The sequence below is a fragment of the Capricornis sumatraensis genome, chromosome 9 (genome assembly GCF_032405125.1).
Source record: "Capricornis sumatraensis isolate serow.1 chromosome 9, serow.2, whole genome shotgun sequence".
In the NCBI taxonomy this organism is placed as follows: Eukaryota; Metazoa; Chordata; class Mammalia; order Artiodactyla; family Bovidae; genus Capricornis; species Capricornis sumatraensis.
In genome coordinates this window covers 87,501,789-87,517,281 of record NC_091077.1, presented here as the reverse complement: position 1 = coordinate 87,517,281, position 15,493 = coordinate 87,501,789, and the positions used below count along the sequence as shown (strand labels likewise).

The 15,493-nt window shown below is 36.5% G+C and overlaps 1 pseudogene; it reads left to right on the top strand.

Annotated features, from left to right (window-relative positions):
- Positions 1–243: 243 nt before the first annotated feature.
- Positions 244–2,912, top strand: LOC138086349 (tigger transposable element-derived protein 1-like; annotated as a pseudogene).
- The last annotated feature ends 12,581 nt before the right edge of the window (positions 2,913–15,493 follow it).

Below are 15,493 nucleotides of genomic sequence, written 5' to 3'. Positions count from 1 at the left end.
TGACTAAGTAAAATAAAACAGGCATACCTCTTTTTGTTGCACTTCACTTTATTGTGCTTCACAAATACTGAGTTTTTGACAAATTGAAAGTCTGTGGCAACCCTTTGTCGAGCAAGTCCATAAGTTCCACTTTCCAATAGCATTTGTTCACTTCATGTCTCTGAGTCACATTCTGGTAATTCTTGTCATAGTTCAGATTTTCATTATTATATAGTTACAGTGATCTATGATCAGTGATCTTAGATGTTACTGTTACAACTGTTTTGGGGCACCGTGCGGCAACCATGTAAGATGTTGAACCCAATCCGTATACGTTGTATGTGTTCTGACTGCTCCATCGAAGGGCCATTCCCCTGTCTCTCTCCCTCTTCTCAGGCCTCTCTATTTCCTCAGGTAAACCAATTAATAACCTTATGATGGTCTCTTAAGTGTTCAAATGAAAGGTTTAGAAGTCTCTCACTTTACATCAAAAGCTAGAAATGATTATATGCTTAGTGAGGAAGGCCCATCAAAAGCAGAGATAGGTCCAAAGCTAGGCCTCTTGCATCACTTACCTAAGTTTTAAAGGCAAAGAAAAAGTTCTTGAAAGAAATTAAAAGTGCTAGTCCAGTGAACATTTGAACGATAAGAAAGTAAACATCCTTATTGCTGATATAAAGAAAGTTTTAGTGGTCTGGATAGAAAATGAAACCATCCACAACATTCCAAAAGCCATCCAGAGCAAGGCACTAACTCTGTTCAATTCTCTGAAAGCTGGGAGAGGTGTAGAAGCTACAGAAGAAAAGTCTGAAGTTAGCAGAAGCTGCTGGTTCATGAAGCTGAAGGAACGAACCCATCTTTACAACATAAAAGTACAAGATGAAGCAGCAATTACTGGTGGAGAAGCCGCTGCAAATTATCCAGAGGATCTAGCTAAGATAATGAATGACCCTGACTACACTGAACAACAAACTTTCAGTGTAGATGGAACAACCTTATATTGGAAGAAAATGCAGTCTAGAACTTCCATAGCTAGCGAGGAGACATCAGTGTCTGGCTTCAGAGCTTTCAAAGATTGAATGACTCTCTTGTTAGGGGGTAATGTAGCCGATAACTTTAAGTTGAAGCTAATATTATTTATCATTACAAAAATCTACTTTCTGCTTGTGTTCTCTGAATGGAACAACAAAGCCTGGATAACAGCACATCAGTAGACAACATGGTTTATTGAATATTTTACGTCCACTGTTGAGACCTACTGCTCAGACAGAAAGATTTCTTTCAAAATATTTTTGCCTATTGACAATGCATCTACTCACCCAAGAGCTATGATGGAGAGGCACAAAATTAATGCTGTTTTCATACCTATTAACATAACTTGCATTTTATAACTCATGGACCAAGGAGTAATTTCAACTTTCAAGTCTTGTTATTTAAGAAATACATTTTATAAGACTATAGGTATCAGAGAGATGATTCCTCTGATTGGTAGGGGCAAAGTAAATCAAATGTCATTGAGAACATTCATTGGAGAAGGGAATGGCAACCCACTCCAGTGTTCCTGCTTTGAGAATCCCATGGACAGAGGAGCCTGGTGGGCTCCAGTCCATGGGGTGGCAAAGAGTCAGAACCAACTTAGCAACTAAACCACCACCATCTTCAAGGTATTAGTCATTATTACATTCACCTATTCATTGTAAAATCCTCTAGTAGATAACAAAGTTCATCTTCAATGACTTATAGGGATTCTACAGTGATTAACAAGATTTGGATTAAACAAATCAGTGGTGGGAAAAATTGAATAAAATGGAATTGCTTATTTTGCTTTCTGAAGGACTGAGTGTCTGTTATACAAGAAAATATCATGACGGTGATAATGACCTTTAATTAAGACTTTTATAGATGTCATTTGTAAGGAGTCTAATGCTCAGAATGTCACTACTGAACTGGAAGCTCATAGAGAATGTAAAAACAAAGCAAATAGGTCTAGGAATATTCCTGCATAAATTATTTTTATTTAACAAGGAATGTAAACCTTCAGTGCATCTCTCAGACACCCTAACTCTGCTCACAGAAGGTGCTGGCACTTAGTTTGATGTGCTGTCCCTCTGGTTCTGAATGTCTATTGTTAAAACTGGGAAATAAGATGGAAAAATGTATCTGGGTGGAAATGTCACTCTGTTGATTTGTGAGCTATAAATGTTCACCTTTTAAAAATAATTTAAATGTATAAACGATTAATATTTAAGTTGATATAGCAGCAAAAAAAAAGAACCATGTGAGCCATCCTATACTTTGGTTGTTGCTTTAATATAGGATTTGCACAGGTGAAAAAAAAAACACTCATGATTCATGCCAAGAGGTCAAAATTTCAACATTAACCGGGGTTTGGAAGAGGTTGATTCCAACCTTTATGGATGGCTTTGAGGGGTTCAAGGCTTCAGTGGAGGAAGAACTGCAGAGGTGGTGGAAATAGCAAGAGAACTAGAATTAGAAATGGAGCTTGAAAATGTGAGTGAGTTGCTGCAATCTTGTGATAAAACTAACAGGTTGAGGGGGTTGCTTCTTTTGGATGAACAAAGAAACTAGAGGAAATCTATTCCTGTTGATGATGCTGTGAATATTATTGAAATACAGTGAAGGAACTTAGAATATTGCATAAACTTACTTGATAAAGCAGTGAGAGGATTTGAGGAAATTGACTCCAATTTTAAAAGAAATTCTACTGTGAGCAAAATGCTGTCAAAAATATTTAATGCTACAGAGAAATCATTTGTGAAAGAGAATAAAAAAGGCAAACTTCATCATTGTTTTACTTTAAGAAATTGCTACAGCCATCCCAACACTCTGCAACCACAACTCTGATCATTTAGCAGCCATCAACATTGAGGCAAGATTCTCTGCCCACAAAAAGGTTGTGTATAACTTGCTGAAGGCTCGGATGATGGTTAGCATGTTTTAGCAATAAAGTATTTTTTTCTTAAGGTATGTACATTGTATTTTTAGGCATAATGCTATTAAATATTTGATAAACTACAGTATGGTGTAAACATAACTTTTATAGGTACTGGGAAACAAAATAATGTGACTTGCTTTATTGTGTTATTTGCTTTATCACATTGTTCTTACTCAATAAAGAAATCATCCAGAAACTGGATATCCTATAAAACTTGTATATTTTATATTTTGATGGTAACTCTGGGCTCTTTTTCAAATTTTATTTTTAATTGGAGAATAATTGCTTTACAGTGTTGTGTTGGTTTCTGCCATACAGCAGTGTGAATCATTCATAAGTATTCAAGTATACTCTTGAATCAGTCAAGAGTATGTTTCCTCTTTCTTGAACCTCCCTCCCACCCAGTTATAGGCTCTTATTAGTTAACTTTTATACTATTTAGTATTTAGTAAAATTCTTTTTGAAAGCACCAAGTCATATTTTATGTTTCATTCACTACTAATAATAAACTAAATCATAGTGGATGAACTCAAAAGTCAAGTAAGATTTTCAAATGAATTGTAATTATTTTTAAGATGGGAAATGTTGTGCTACTTTTCACTATCATAGTTTCTAAAGAGTGGTACAAAGTTGATGTTGGGGTATGTGTCCTTGCAGTTCACTCTTTGTATCATCTGTAAGTGATCTACTCATCAAACCTACCAGGGGATAGCAAACAGTTTCTTACTGTTTGTGTTAAAAGCATTTGCTGAGATTCCCTGTTTTAGCCCAGCTGCAGGACACTCTACTGAGAATTTGTGGCCTATAACAAATATTTTTTGAAAAATCTCTCTGAGAATGTTCTTACAATGGGTATCTGGAGGGTAGATTAGTCTGCTTTAACTGTGTCTTCATGATGAGACCAAGGTAGAGAGGCTTTTTCAATTGTGTTCAAGTATATGAACTAATTACTAGATGTATTTTCAACTTTGAGTCAGAGTCAAATGACCAACACAAAGGACTGACATTCAGAAATCAGTATTTGTTTGGTTTGACATAATGCAAACAATACGTGGAGTAGTTGTCCTCAAACTCTTTAGAGTTATAGCATTCTACCTTTGTGGTCATTGACCGTGGATAAATGTGCTATATTTTTTTTTAAAAATTGACTTAAACTAAAATTTTGTTTGTAAAGGGTAAGAAATTATAATAGCACCTTATTTTGAAATATTTTAAAGAATTCAAAAATAAGGGATCAAAATAAGTGGTTTAGAGCTATACTGACAGCAAAAATTATAATAAATTGTTTCTTTGTGATAAGTTCTGAGAATGGCCATCTGTTTCTGTTTGTGCCTCAGTAGATCATAAAATCATAAATTATTACTAAAAGATAATTTCAAAACTAACTTTGTAAGCACATTTAAATTTTTTTCGTAACTAACACTAGAGCAAGTGTAGTAGTAAATGCAGAAAATAAAAATGTATTTGTTAGAATGCTCAAATTTTTTTTATTCAGGAGAAAATTTTTTCTTAAATTGATAACTATTTTACAATACTTATTTACTGAATTTGTACAAGATAGTATTGCTTCTATGAAATTAGTTTTCTGACAAATGATTGTCTTCAATCAACCCTTTGACTCTTGATGGTTTTATAACTTGGTAAAAGAAAAGAAATGACATGTTGCATGTACTAAACAACCCTCTCAGATATATTTCCAAAGTAGTTTTTTCCCCTAGGAAGGACTTCAGGTCATGATTATTAACCAGATACTGAAGAATTAACTAATAAATGTGGACTGTGAGGGTCAAATTAGATTATTACCTGAATTGACTCATGGTTTAGTTCAAATTGAGTTAACTGTTTTTTCAATCTATACTTCAGTTTTTTTTTTTTTTCCTGCAGAGGTAGTCTTAGCTTTTTACAGTCCCATCTTGATATTTTTATTGTGTTCTTTTTTAATAGTGCATTCCCATTAATCTTTACATCATTAAGCAAAATAAGATTCACAATTAAAATGAAAGCCAAACATGGCTTGGCTAAAACAGGACTTATTTTCCAAAAATGAAGCAGAAACAAACGAGCAAAACCCCCTATGGTTTGATAACTAACTACAATAGTGAGACATTGTGACAAATATCTGTTCCTCAAGATATGCTCCCAGTCCTTCAACCCAATCTTCAGTGACCGCATGAACCTGTGGAGGCCAAGTAGAAGTGAGACTAGGATAACTTATTTGAAGAGCAAATTAAAAAGGTCCTAACAGTGGAGCAGTGCTCAGAGGAATTGGCAGAGGCTTTTGCATGAAGAAGCAGCAAGGAAGAATATAGGAAATGCATAAAAACTCTGCACAGCAGTTTTTAGAGCTTTGATAAAATATAAAATGTCTTTAACCCCTTTGCTGTTCTTGCAAACGCCTGCAATTCAAGAATTTTATTATTCTGGGGCTAACGTATTTTAAACCTCAATAACTGAATGTTTCCTTTGGGATACCTTCAGGCAAACTATATATTGATTTTCTCAGAATGCAGTGTATTTTTCATTAGTACCAAGGTTTGGTGGATATCTAGTCATTTGTTCACCAAATTCCTCTGAAAATTAAAATGGACTACTACATTTTGGCTGTGGGAGTCTTCAGAGCACGAATATTAATTTTTTCTATTAGACACTATCAGGACACACTCTTTTGACATTCATCTTGTGTCAGGACATATGACACCAAATCCTGTCTTTGACTCGATATGTCATTTTCCTCTAAATACCATCCCTTATATGCCATTTGAGTTTGATGACATAGTTGGCATTGCTAAGATCAAAATGTTTTTCTGATTTATATTTTTAAGTTCTAAAGTTACATGTTTTCCTACATAATGCAGATAAAATAAGATCATATCAGATTATACTTTCATTTGAATTATCCAGAAAATTTAGTTATTTTAAAAGCAGATCACACTGGCTTTGCTCAATATCCCTTGTTTCATTTGTTGGTAGAAACCTAGTCTGTGCCATAGGTGTTGAGATATTCCCAGTTGGAAGTAGAATTACTCAAGTAATTTTGGTGTACCTTTCAGTCTCATCCTTTATGACCCCCTTCTCATTTCCCACTTGATCTTTTCTTCAAACCTACACTGCCCACCAAGCAAGATATTTATACCAGAGGTCATGTATTAAAGAAAGCTTCCTTCTTATTTTGTCTTATACTTCTTGATGCCTGGCACAGTTTTGACTCTGCCAGCCACCCCTAAAGATATGTAGTTGGTACCTTTTTTGTTATGTATTTAAATCATCCAGTTTGGCAGTGAGTGAGGAAATTGAGTCCCCTGAATCCACATATCACCATGGATTCATGGTTCTTATTTAACTCTCATAACAATTTTCTAAAGTAGGTGTATATTAGCATACTAGTTTTACAAATCGGGAAACTGAAGAAATTGTATGTATGGTTGGGTTGTTAATTCAGTGATTCTAGAGGAATTGAGATGTATCCTTTGGCAATGTAAAGCATAATTCGAAGAACCAAGGAAGGGCTCAATACAGGCATGTACTTGCTGCCTCTAAACTACTCTATGCGTCCTCAGTGTTGAGTTTTTGAATTCAAAATTTTTAAATCTCAAATTCCTTCTATGAGTAGAGCACTATTCTTGGCATAGTTCCAGGGTGAACCATACAGCAAAGGTCCCTGTATGAATTTACATCCATTTAGGAAGAAGGTGAGAGAGTCCATATGAAATAAAACAAATAAAGAACAGAGTAATTTCATGTAAGGGAAAAAGACTTTAAAGATGGTAAGACAGGGTAATGTCAAAAGAGAAATTGGAAAGTGCAGGCTTGGGAGTAATGAGAACTACTTTAAATTGATTGACAATTCCCTGAGGAAGTGAACTTTGTGCTCAGGTCTGAATGATGTGAAGAAGCTAGCCATGTGGAGATCTGGGGATAGAGAGAAGTGAAATGGCTCTAGTGTGATAATGAGCTTGGTGTATTCAAGGGACAAGAAGAAGGTGAGTGTGGACAGAGAATAGTACACAAGATGGCAGCAGCATTAGTATATGAACAGGCCCTTCCTCCTGGATTAACCGAATTTGCAATTTGGCCTCAATGATGTAATTTCAGGATTCAGAATTTAGCACTTTTAGATCAAGATCAGTGTTTACTTACAATGATATAAGATTTTAATTCAAACGTCCTTTTAAAAGAATTCATGTGATGGGAATTCCCTGGCAGTCCAGTGGTTGGGCTGGTGTTCCTCCATTGCAGGGGCCCAGGTTCAATCCTGGTCAGGGAACTAAGATCCTGGTGTGGCCAAATCAAACAAACAAAACCTCAAAACAAACAAAGGAAAAAGCAGACTCAAAAATAAAAGTTCACGTGAGAAGGAATGTAAAATTCAACTTACAGTAGCAGGGGGGAAAATTCATTTAATGAACTATTGAGTACTTTGGGCTTCCTTGGTGGCTCAGCTGGTAAAGAATCCGCTTGCAGTGCTAGAGACCTGGGTTCGATCTCTGGGTTGGGAAGATCCCTTGGAGAAGGGAAAGGCTACCCACTTCAGTATTCTTGCCTGGAGAATCCCCATGGATAGAGGAGCCTGCCGTGCTGCAGTTCATGGGGTTGCAAAGAGTCGGATACAACTGAGCAACTTTCACTACCATGAGTACTTCTATGTAGCATACTCTGAGTTAAGTGAAGGTAGGTGTAGGATTAAGGCCGAATCTTGCCATTAAGGAGGTCTCTGAGAGGTAAAATGCAGGCTAAAACCATTACTTATCAGGGAGATAACTCATAGGGACTTATCATACATCTCCCTGAAACACCCTCTTCCAACAACACAAGAGAAGACTCTAACATGGACATCACCAGATGGTCAGTACCGAAATCAGATTGATTATATTATTTGCAGCCAAAGATGGAGAAGCTCTGTACAGTCAGCCAGAACAAGACTGGGAGCTGACTGTGGCTCAGATCATGAACTCCTTAGTGCCAATTCAGACTTAAATTGAAGAAGACCACTAGACCATTCAGAGATGACCTAAATCAAATCCCTTACAATTATACAGTGGAAGTGACAAATAGATTAGGCAAAGGGATTAGATCTGATAGAGTACCTGAAGAACTATGAACACAGTTTCATGACATTGTACAAAAGGCAGTGATCAAGACCATCCCCAAGAAAAAGAAATGCAAAAAGGCAAAATGGTTGTCTGAGGAGGTCTTAAAAATAGCTGAGAAAAGAAGAGAAGCTAAAGGCAAAGGAGAAAAGGAAAGATATACCTATTTGAATACAGAGTTCCAAAGAATAGCAAGGATAGATAAGAAAGCTTTCCTTAGTGATCAATGCAAAGAAATAGAGGAAAATAATAGAATGGTAAAGACTAGAGATCTCATCAAGAAAATTAGAGATACCAAGGGAGCATTTCATGCAAAGATGGGGACAATAAAGGACAGAAATGGTATGGACCTAACAGAAGCAGAAGATATTAAGAAGAGGTGGCAAAAATACACAGAAGAACTATACAAAAAAGATCTTCATGACCCAGATATTTACAATGGTGTGATCACTCACCTAGAGCCAGACGTCCTGGAATGTGAATTCAAGTGGGCCTTAGAAAGCGTCACTACAAACAAAGCTAGTGGAGGTGATGGAATTCCAGTTGAGCTATTTCAAATCCTGAAAGATGATGCTGTGAAAGTGGTGCACTCAATATGCCAGCAAATTTGGAAAACTCAGCAGTGGCCACAGGACTAGAAAAGGTCAGTTTTCATTCCAATCCCAAAGAAGGGCAATGCCAAGGAATGCTCAAACTACCGCACAATCGCTATCATCTCACATGCTAGCAAAGTAACGCTGAAAATTCTCCAAGTTAGGCTTCAACAGTTTGTGAACCCTGAACTTTCAGATGTTCAAGCTGGATTTAGAAACGGCAGAGGAACCAAAGATCAAATTGCCAACATACATTGGATCATCGAAGAAATGAGAGTTCCTGAAAAGCATCTATTTCTGCTTTATTGACTATGCCAAAGCCATTGTAGATCACAACAAATTGTGGAAAATTCTTCAAGATATGAGAATACCAGACCACCTGAACTGCCTCCTGAGAAATCTGTATGCAGGTCAAGAAGCAACAGTTAGAACTGGACATGGAACAGCAGACTGGTTTCAAATCGGGAAGGGAGTAAGTCAAGGCTATATATTGTCACCCTGCTTATTTAACTTATATGCAGAGTACATCATGCAAAATGCTGGGCTAGATGAAGCACAAGCTGGAATCAAGACTGCTGGGAGAAATATCAATAACCTCAGATATGCAGATGATACCACCCTTATGGCAGAAAGTGAAGAAAAAACAAAGAGCCTCTTGATGAAAGAGGAGAGTGAAAAAGTTGGCTTAAAACTCAACATTCAGAAAACAGAGATCATGGCATCCAGTCCCATCACTTCATGGGAAATAGATGGGGAAACAATGGAAACAGTGAGAAATTTATTTTCTTGGGCTCCAGGATCACTGCAGATGGTGACTGCAGCCATGAAATTAAAAGACACTTGCTCCTTGGAAGAAAAGTTTTGACCAACCTAGACAGTATGTTAAAAAGCAGACACATTAGTTTGCCAACAAAGGTCTGTCTAGTCAAAGCTATGGCTTTTCCAATAGTCATGTATGGATGTGAGAGTTGGACTATAAAGAAAGCTGAGCACCAAAAAAAATTGATGGTTTTGAACTGTGGTGCTGGAGAAGACTCTTGGACTGTGGAGAGATCCAACCAGTCCATCAAAATGAAATCAGTCCTGAATATTCATTGAAGGACTGATGTTGAAACTGAAACTCCAATACTTTGTCCACCTGATGTAAAGAACTGACTCATTGGAAAAGACCCTGAAAGACTGGATGAGAGAGGAAAAGATGGTTGGATTGTGTCACCTACTCAATGGACATGAGTTTGAGTAAGCTCTGGGAGTTGGTGATGGACAGGGAAGCCTGGCATGCTGTGGTTCATGGGGTCATAAAGAGTCGGACACGACTGAGCAACTGAACTGACTGATTGACCCCGATAAGTAATGGTTTCAGCCTGAATTTTACCTCTCAGGGATCTCGTTAATGGCAGGATTAGGTCTTCATACATACATGTTTTCTTACATCCAGCCAACTTCAAAAGTTATCCTCATATATGAAAGTGCACTTATGTACCTTCTCAATGACAACTGGACTTCTTGTCTGGTATCCATTTGTATGGTTGAATAACCAAATCAACTTTAAATCAATCTTAACGTTAACTCATTGTTAAATAACTTTATGTCAAGCTTAACATTATTAATGATTATTTGTTAGTATTATTAACAACACCTAAAAGATTCAATGTATGCGGTCTATGTCAACAATTATTATAGGCTGTAATCATAACTAATAATTCAGTATTTTAAATCCATGTTTTCAAACTATTTCCATATAGTGTATCAGTTGCAATATATATATTATATTTTATAAATCTGACTGCAATTATTTATCCTGATTTTTCATCTGAATTTCTAAAACTAGCTAGTTTTAGGACAAATGTGGGTTGACAAATTACCAGTGCCCCTTGTTTTTCCTCCTTATATGTTATTTGAAAACAAAAAAAAAAAAGTGATAATTTCTCATTGTAAATAAAAAATAAATGTTCCAGAATTTCATAGAATAAAAAGTCAAAACGCTGATGCCCCTGCCCACTCCAGTGCCATGTTGGAGAGACTGTCACCATTAATAGTGTGGTGTATATCTTGCAGTTCTTTTTCTGCACCCACTTGTCTTCTCTCCACACACAAGGTTTGCTTAATTTTCCATTTATATGAATAAATTATACTATAGATGTTCTGTGGCTTGCTTAGCAACTTATCACTAATATATTTTAAAGTTTATACACATAGATTTACATCATTCTCTTATGATATCATGGAATTCCATAGAATCAATACATCATAAAGTATTATTGGTTGCTTTTTAAGATTGTAGTACCAGATATTCAGCATCCAGACAAGAGGACAGACTAAAATAATACAAATATGAAACACTTGTGTCCGTAGCATGTTGCTCCATCATATATTTAATAAGGTCTCTATTGATGGGAATATGTGTTCTCACTAGATCTTTGGTGTTCAAATAAATTAATAACTTCTTTGTACACTTATCATTATGGACATGTACAAGCTAGTTATGAAAGATCAGTGCCTCGAAGTGGAATAGTTAGAATATGCCTACAAAATGGTTGTGCTTACACTCCCGTCAGTAACAGATACACATAAGATCCCTTATTTGAAATAGTAACTTACATAATGAAGGATGAAAAACAATAGGATTTTAACATGGAAGAACAATTTTTAGGAAAATCAAATTAAACTTCTAAAATTATTTTATCAAACTCAGAACTAGTAAATTGTTGTGCTTTTATGAACTTCATTGTGTGTCACTGCCTCAGGCTAGTATTTGCTTGTTCATATATTCAGATAGTTTTATAAAGATAAAAGGATTTCTGCAAATACTTGATTGATTTCTGCAAATAAACTTGATTCCAAAGGTTTGCTGCATATTCCTTGTATTGCATACTCCATTGCACTTCCTGTTGTATTTCCACTGTCTGAAGTACTTTTATATGGTATTACCATTCATTGTAAGAGGTGTTGGAGGCTTTCCTGACGGCTCAGAGGTAAAGAATCCTCCTGCAGTGCAGGAGACGCAGGTTCGATCCCTAGGTTGGGAAGATTTCCTGGAGGAGGAAATGGCAACCCAACTCCAGTATTCTTGCCTGGAAAATTCCATGGACAGAGAAACCTGGTGGGATCCAGTCCATGGCGTTGCAGAGTTGGACATGACTGAGTGGCTGAGCACACATGCATAAGAGATATCAATCAGGATCTTTTCTTGAATTATTGTAATTGGGATAATTCCAGTATTGCCTTTTAAACTCCAGAAACCAAGTGAAAAAAATCTTTTCCTTGGTCACAGTTCCTTTTTCTAGACATTCCAGCTTCAATTTAATTTACCTGGTCACTTAGCAGTGTTGAATTTAATCAAAGTTATAAATCTATACTTCAAACTCAGCAAATTAGAATCAAATTTCACCTACCTTTAGAATAAATTTTGCTTACTAAGGAATGTTCTGAATAAGTTTGTATCACTTTTGTGTCAACTTAAGAAAATAGATAAAGCAAAAATAACTATTTGAAACTTTTATTTAAGAACCCTAGGACCTTTGAAAATTAAGTGGACCTGTTTGTAGAGAACTTAAGACTCTTGAATTATATTCAAGAAAAATAGAAAGGATACTGCTGCTGCTACTGCTAAGTCGCTTCAGTCGTGTCCGACTCTGTGCGACCCCATAGACAGCAGTCCACCAGGCTCCCCCATCCCTGGGATTCTCCAGGCAAGAACACTGGAGTGGGTTGCCATTTCCTTATTCAAGAAAGGATAAGAACTTACTAAATGAATTATGACCTCAGATCAATACATATTTATTGAGCTCTGCTGTATGCCTGATACTATGTTAGGTACTGTTGAATTCAACAATAAATGAGACATGTCCCTCACAATTCAAGGAGCTTATACTTCAGTCAAAAGATAGACTTGGATCTCTATTCTAGGTGAATAATATTTATAGATTCTGCATACTTTTCTAATGAAGATAAAAAGTTAAAGAGTTGATTGACTCAATGCTTAATTATGCTAGACGAAAATAAACTGCTTATGGCTCCTGTCTCATACTTTCTTTTCAGGGAAGCCTTCTCTTGAGCAGGACACTTTACTTTCAGGTTAGCCAGAGGGCCAGACTAAAACAAGTTACTCACTAAATAACCCCTTCATGGATTTTAGTCCTTCTGACTATGAGGAGAGTGTGTTCAATGCTGAGAAAAAACATGGGAAAGCAGATTGTGCATATTTTGGTAAATTATCAGAAGTATGATTGAATTAATCACTTTAGAATTTGGGTTTATGGTTTATAATCTTTCTTGGCTAGAACAGATGTATTCATCTTTACCTACTTACAAAAATAATGTTGGTTTTGAAATAAAAACAGAACCAAAAATGTCTCTAAAATTGGTGCTCTTTAGATATGCTGAGGTTCTTTAGCCACTCCAGTTGAAGTAGATTCAATGATTTCAGTGTCAGAGAATGAGCTTTCATGAATTAAATGTATTCTAAATCATTTTAAATGTCCCAAGTATTGCTCATGGTACTATCATTACTTGCTAAAAACATATAAAAAGTATTAGGTAGAACAAAGTCCCAAAGTAACTAGGACTTTTTCTGGAAACAGTTTGCCTTTCTATGTATGTTCCATGAGTACTATGCTTAATAAAAATGCACACCCAGACTTATCTCCCTAGTCATACTTCTTTTAACCTGACCCTATGCTCTACAATTAAACTGTTAAACCATTAGGATTAAACCATTTAAGAAATAAATACTTGTTTAGTCATAATGAAAGAATAGATGAATTCAAGTCAAGTTTGTGGATTAATTTCAATGTACAACTAGAACTAAATATTTTAAGGTATCAGATCTAGTAAAAGTTTCTTTTTCTTTATGAAAGTGGTTTAATTCTGTTGTGAATTTGAAGCAAAATGTCCTGTTATCTCTGTGAGCTTAAATTAACCTCAAATTAAACTTTATTATTATTTTAAATGATTTTTCTATGTTCCCAAAATTGCAAAAAGTATTTGGCTTTTTATCTCTTTCAGGATGGAATTACATCTTGATCATTTGAGATAGTTGTACATCTAATATAAACAAGCAATTGTTTTTGCCCCTTGACATTATCACAGCTCCCTTGGGCAGCAGTTCTTCAGTGTTTTACATCAGATCGCCTGGGAGCTTGTTAAGAATTCAGATTCCCAAGCCTCTTCCCCTATGACTCTGATTCAGTGGGTCAGAGGCGAAGTTTAGGAATCTTTATTTTTCTGAGCCACCCATCTCCATTCTGATGTGAGAAGGTGGTTCAAGCCTTGCACTTTCAGAATACTGCTAGAGGCCAACATCTAAAATAAGTTGAGTGAAATATTTGGAGTAAAACATCAATATTTTCTTTCTTTCTTTCCTGCTGTCTTTCAATCCTTTTCTCTGAGCTATTCTAAACTTTGAGTAGAAATTCCCCTATCACCTTTTTTCCCTTATGAACACACTTCTGCAATAAATCTGATCTCTTCCTAACAGCCTGTATTTTTCCCATGGAAAATATTACGTTATTCATTTTGTGTTCCTCTAGTGAAGTCTGTGCAGACACGAGTGGTCGTCCTTCTGACTATAATAGGGGATTTGCAGATTGTATTTTGCTTCCAAATATCTTCTCTTTTAATTTTTTACCTTTGTAAGAAACTGATGAGAAATCAGTAACTCTGTTAATAATGCTAGTTATAAAGAGCTAGTTTAAAAAATGACTGTGATTTTTAAGTGGGGTGATATTGTTGCTTGTATAAGGGCTGTCTGGTTTGGTGGACAAACCATCTGTCTCTTCCCTTCTGAATATCTTTCCAGGGGGATGTAGTTGTCTGTTTCCAATTCAATGGACATGAGTTTGAGCAAGTTCCAGGAGTTGGTGATGGACAGGGAAGCCTGGCGTGCTGCAGTCCGTGGGGTTGCAAACAGTTGGACACAACTGAGCAACTCAACTGAACTGATTTAGTCAAAGGATGCTTTTGAAAATTAAGCAATCCCTGCTCATTGGATAAATCTAGTTCAGTGTCTACTGCATGAGAAGCACTGTCTTAGGCCCTAGGGACATTACTGTGAGCAGAATCAAATAGGACCTTTTTCTCATATTTTAGACCTTTCAGTGATGGCACCCCACTCCACTCTTGCCTGGAAAATCCCATGGACAGGGGAGCCTGGTAGGCTGCAGTCCATGGGGTCGCGAAGAGTCGGACACGCCTGAGTGACTTCCCTTTCACTTTTCACTTTCATGCATTGGAGAAGGAAATGGCAACCCACTCCAGTGTTCTTGCCTGGAGAATCCCGGGGACAGGGGAGCCTGGTGGGCTGCCATCTATGGGGTCACACAGAGTCGGACACGACTGAAGTGACTTAGCAGCAGCAGCAGTCTAAAATATGGCCTGAAATAAGTAGTAGCTTTATGAGGTTACTTGGGTTGGCAAAGTGAACTTGAAAGGAATGTTAGTGAAAACATGGTTGTTGAAGGTTTTTAGAACTAAAAAGAGCCCTTAAAGATGATGATTTTACTCTTATTTTAAAGATGACAAAACTGAAATTAAGGGAAGTTGAAGGACTTTTCCCAAAATCATATACTATGGAGTGGTACAGACTGTGAATTCAACTTTGAATAAAATGTTGGAATTTTAGGGGTAGATCTTAGAGGTCATCTGTTGGACTCCCCATTTTAAAACTGAGTTGACTCACTGAGGTCCAAAGCTGTCACATGGCAGCTCTGTGATACAGTCAGGATGTATACATGTGTACAGTATAGCTGAGTGTTCTTTGTGCCAAGCACAACTTAGACCTTCGTGTTGACTCTGAGTTCAGGACTTTTCATAGCACACCATATTACTTGGCTCATGGACCAAGTGTTTGGTTGAAATTACTAATTACTTTTTGAAAA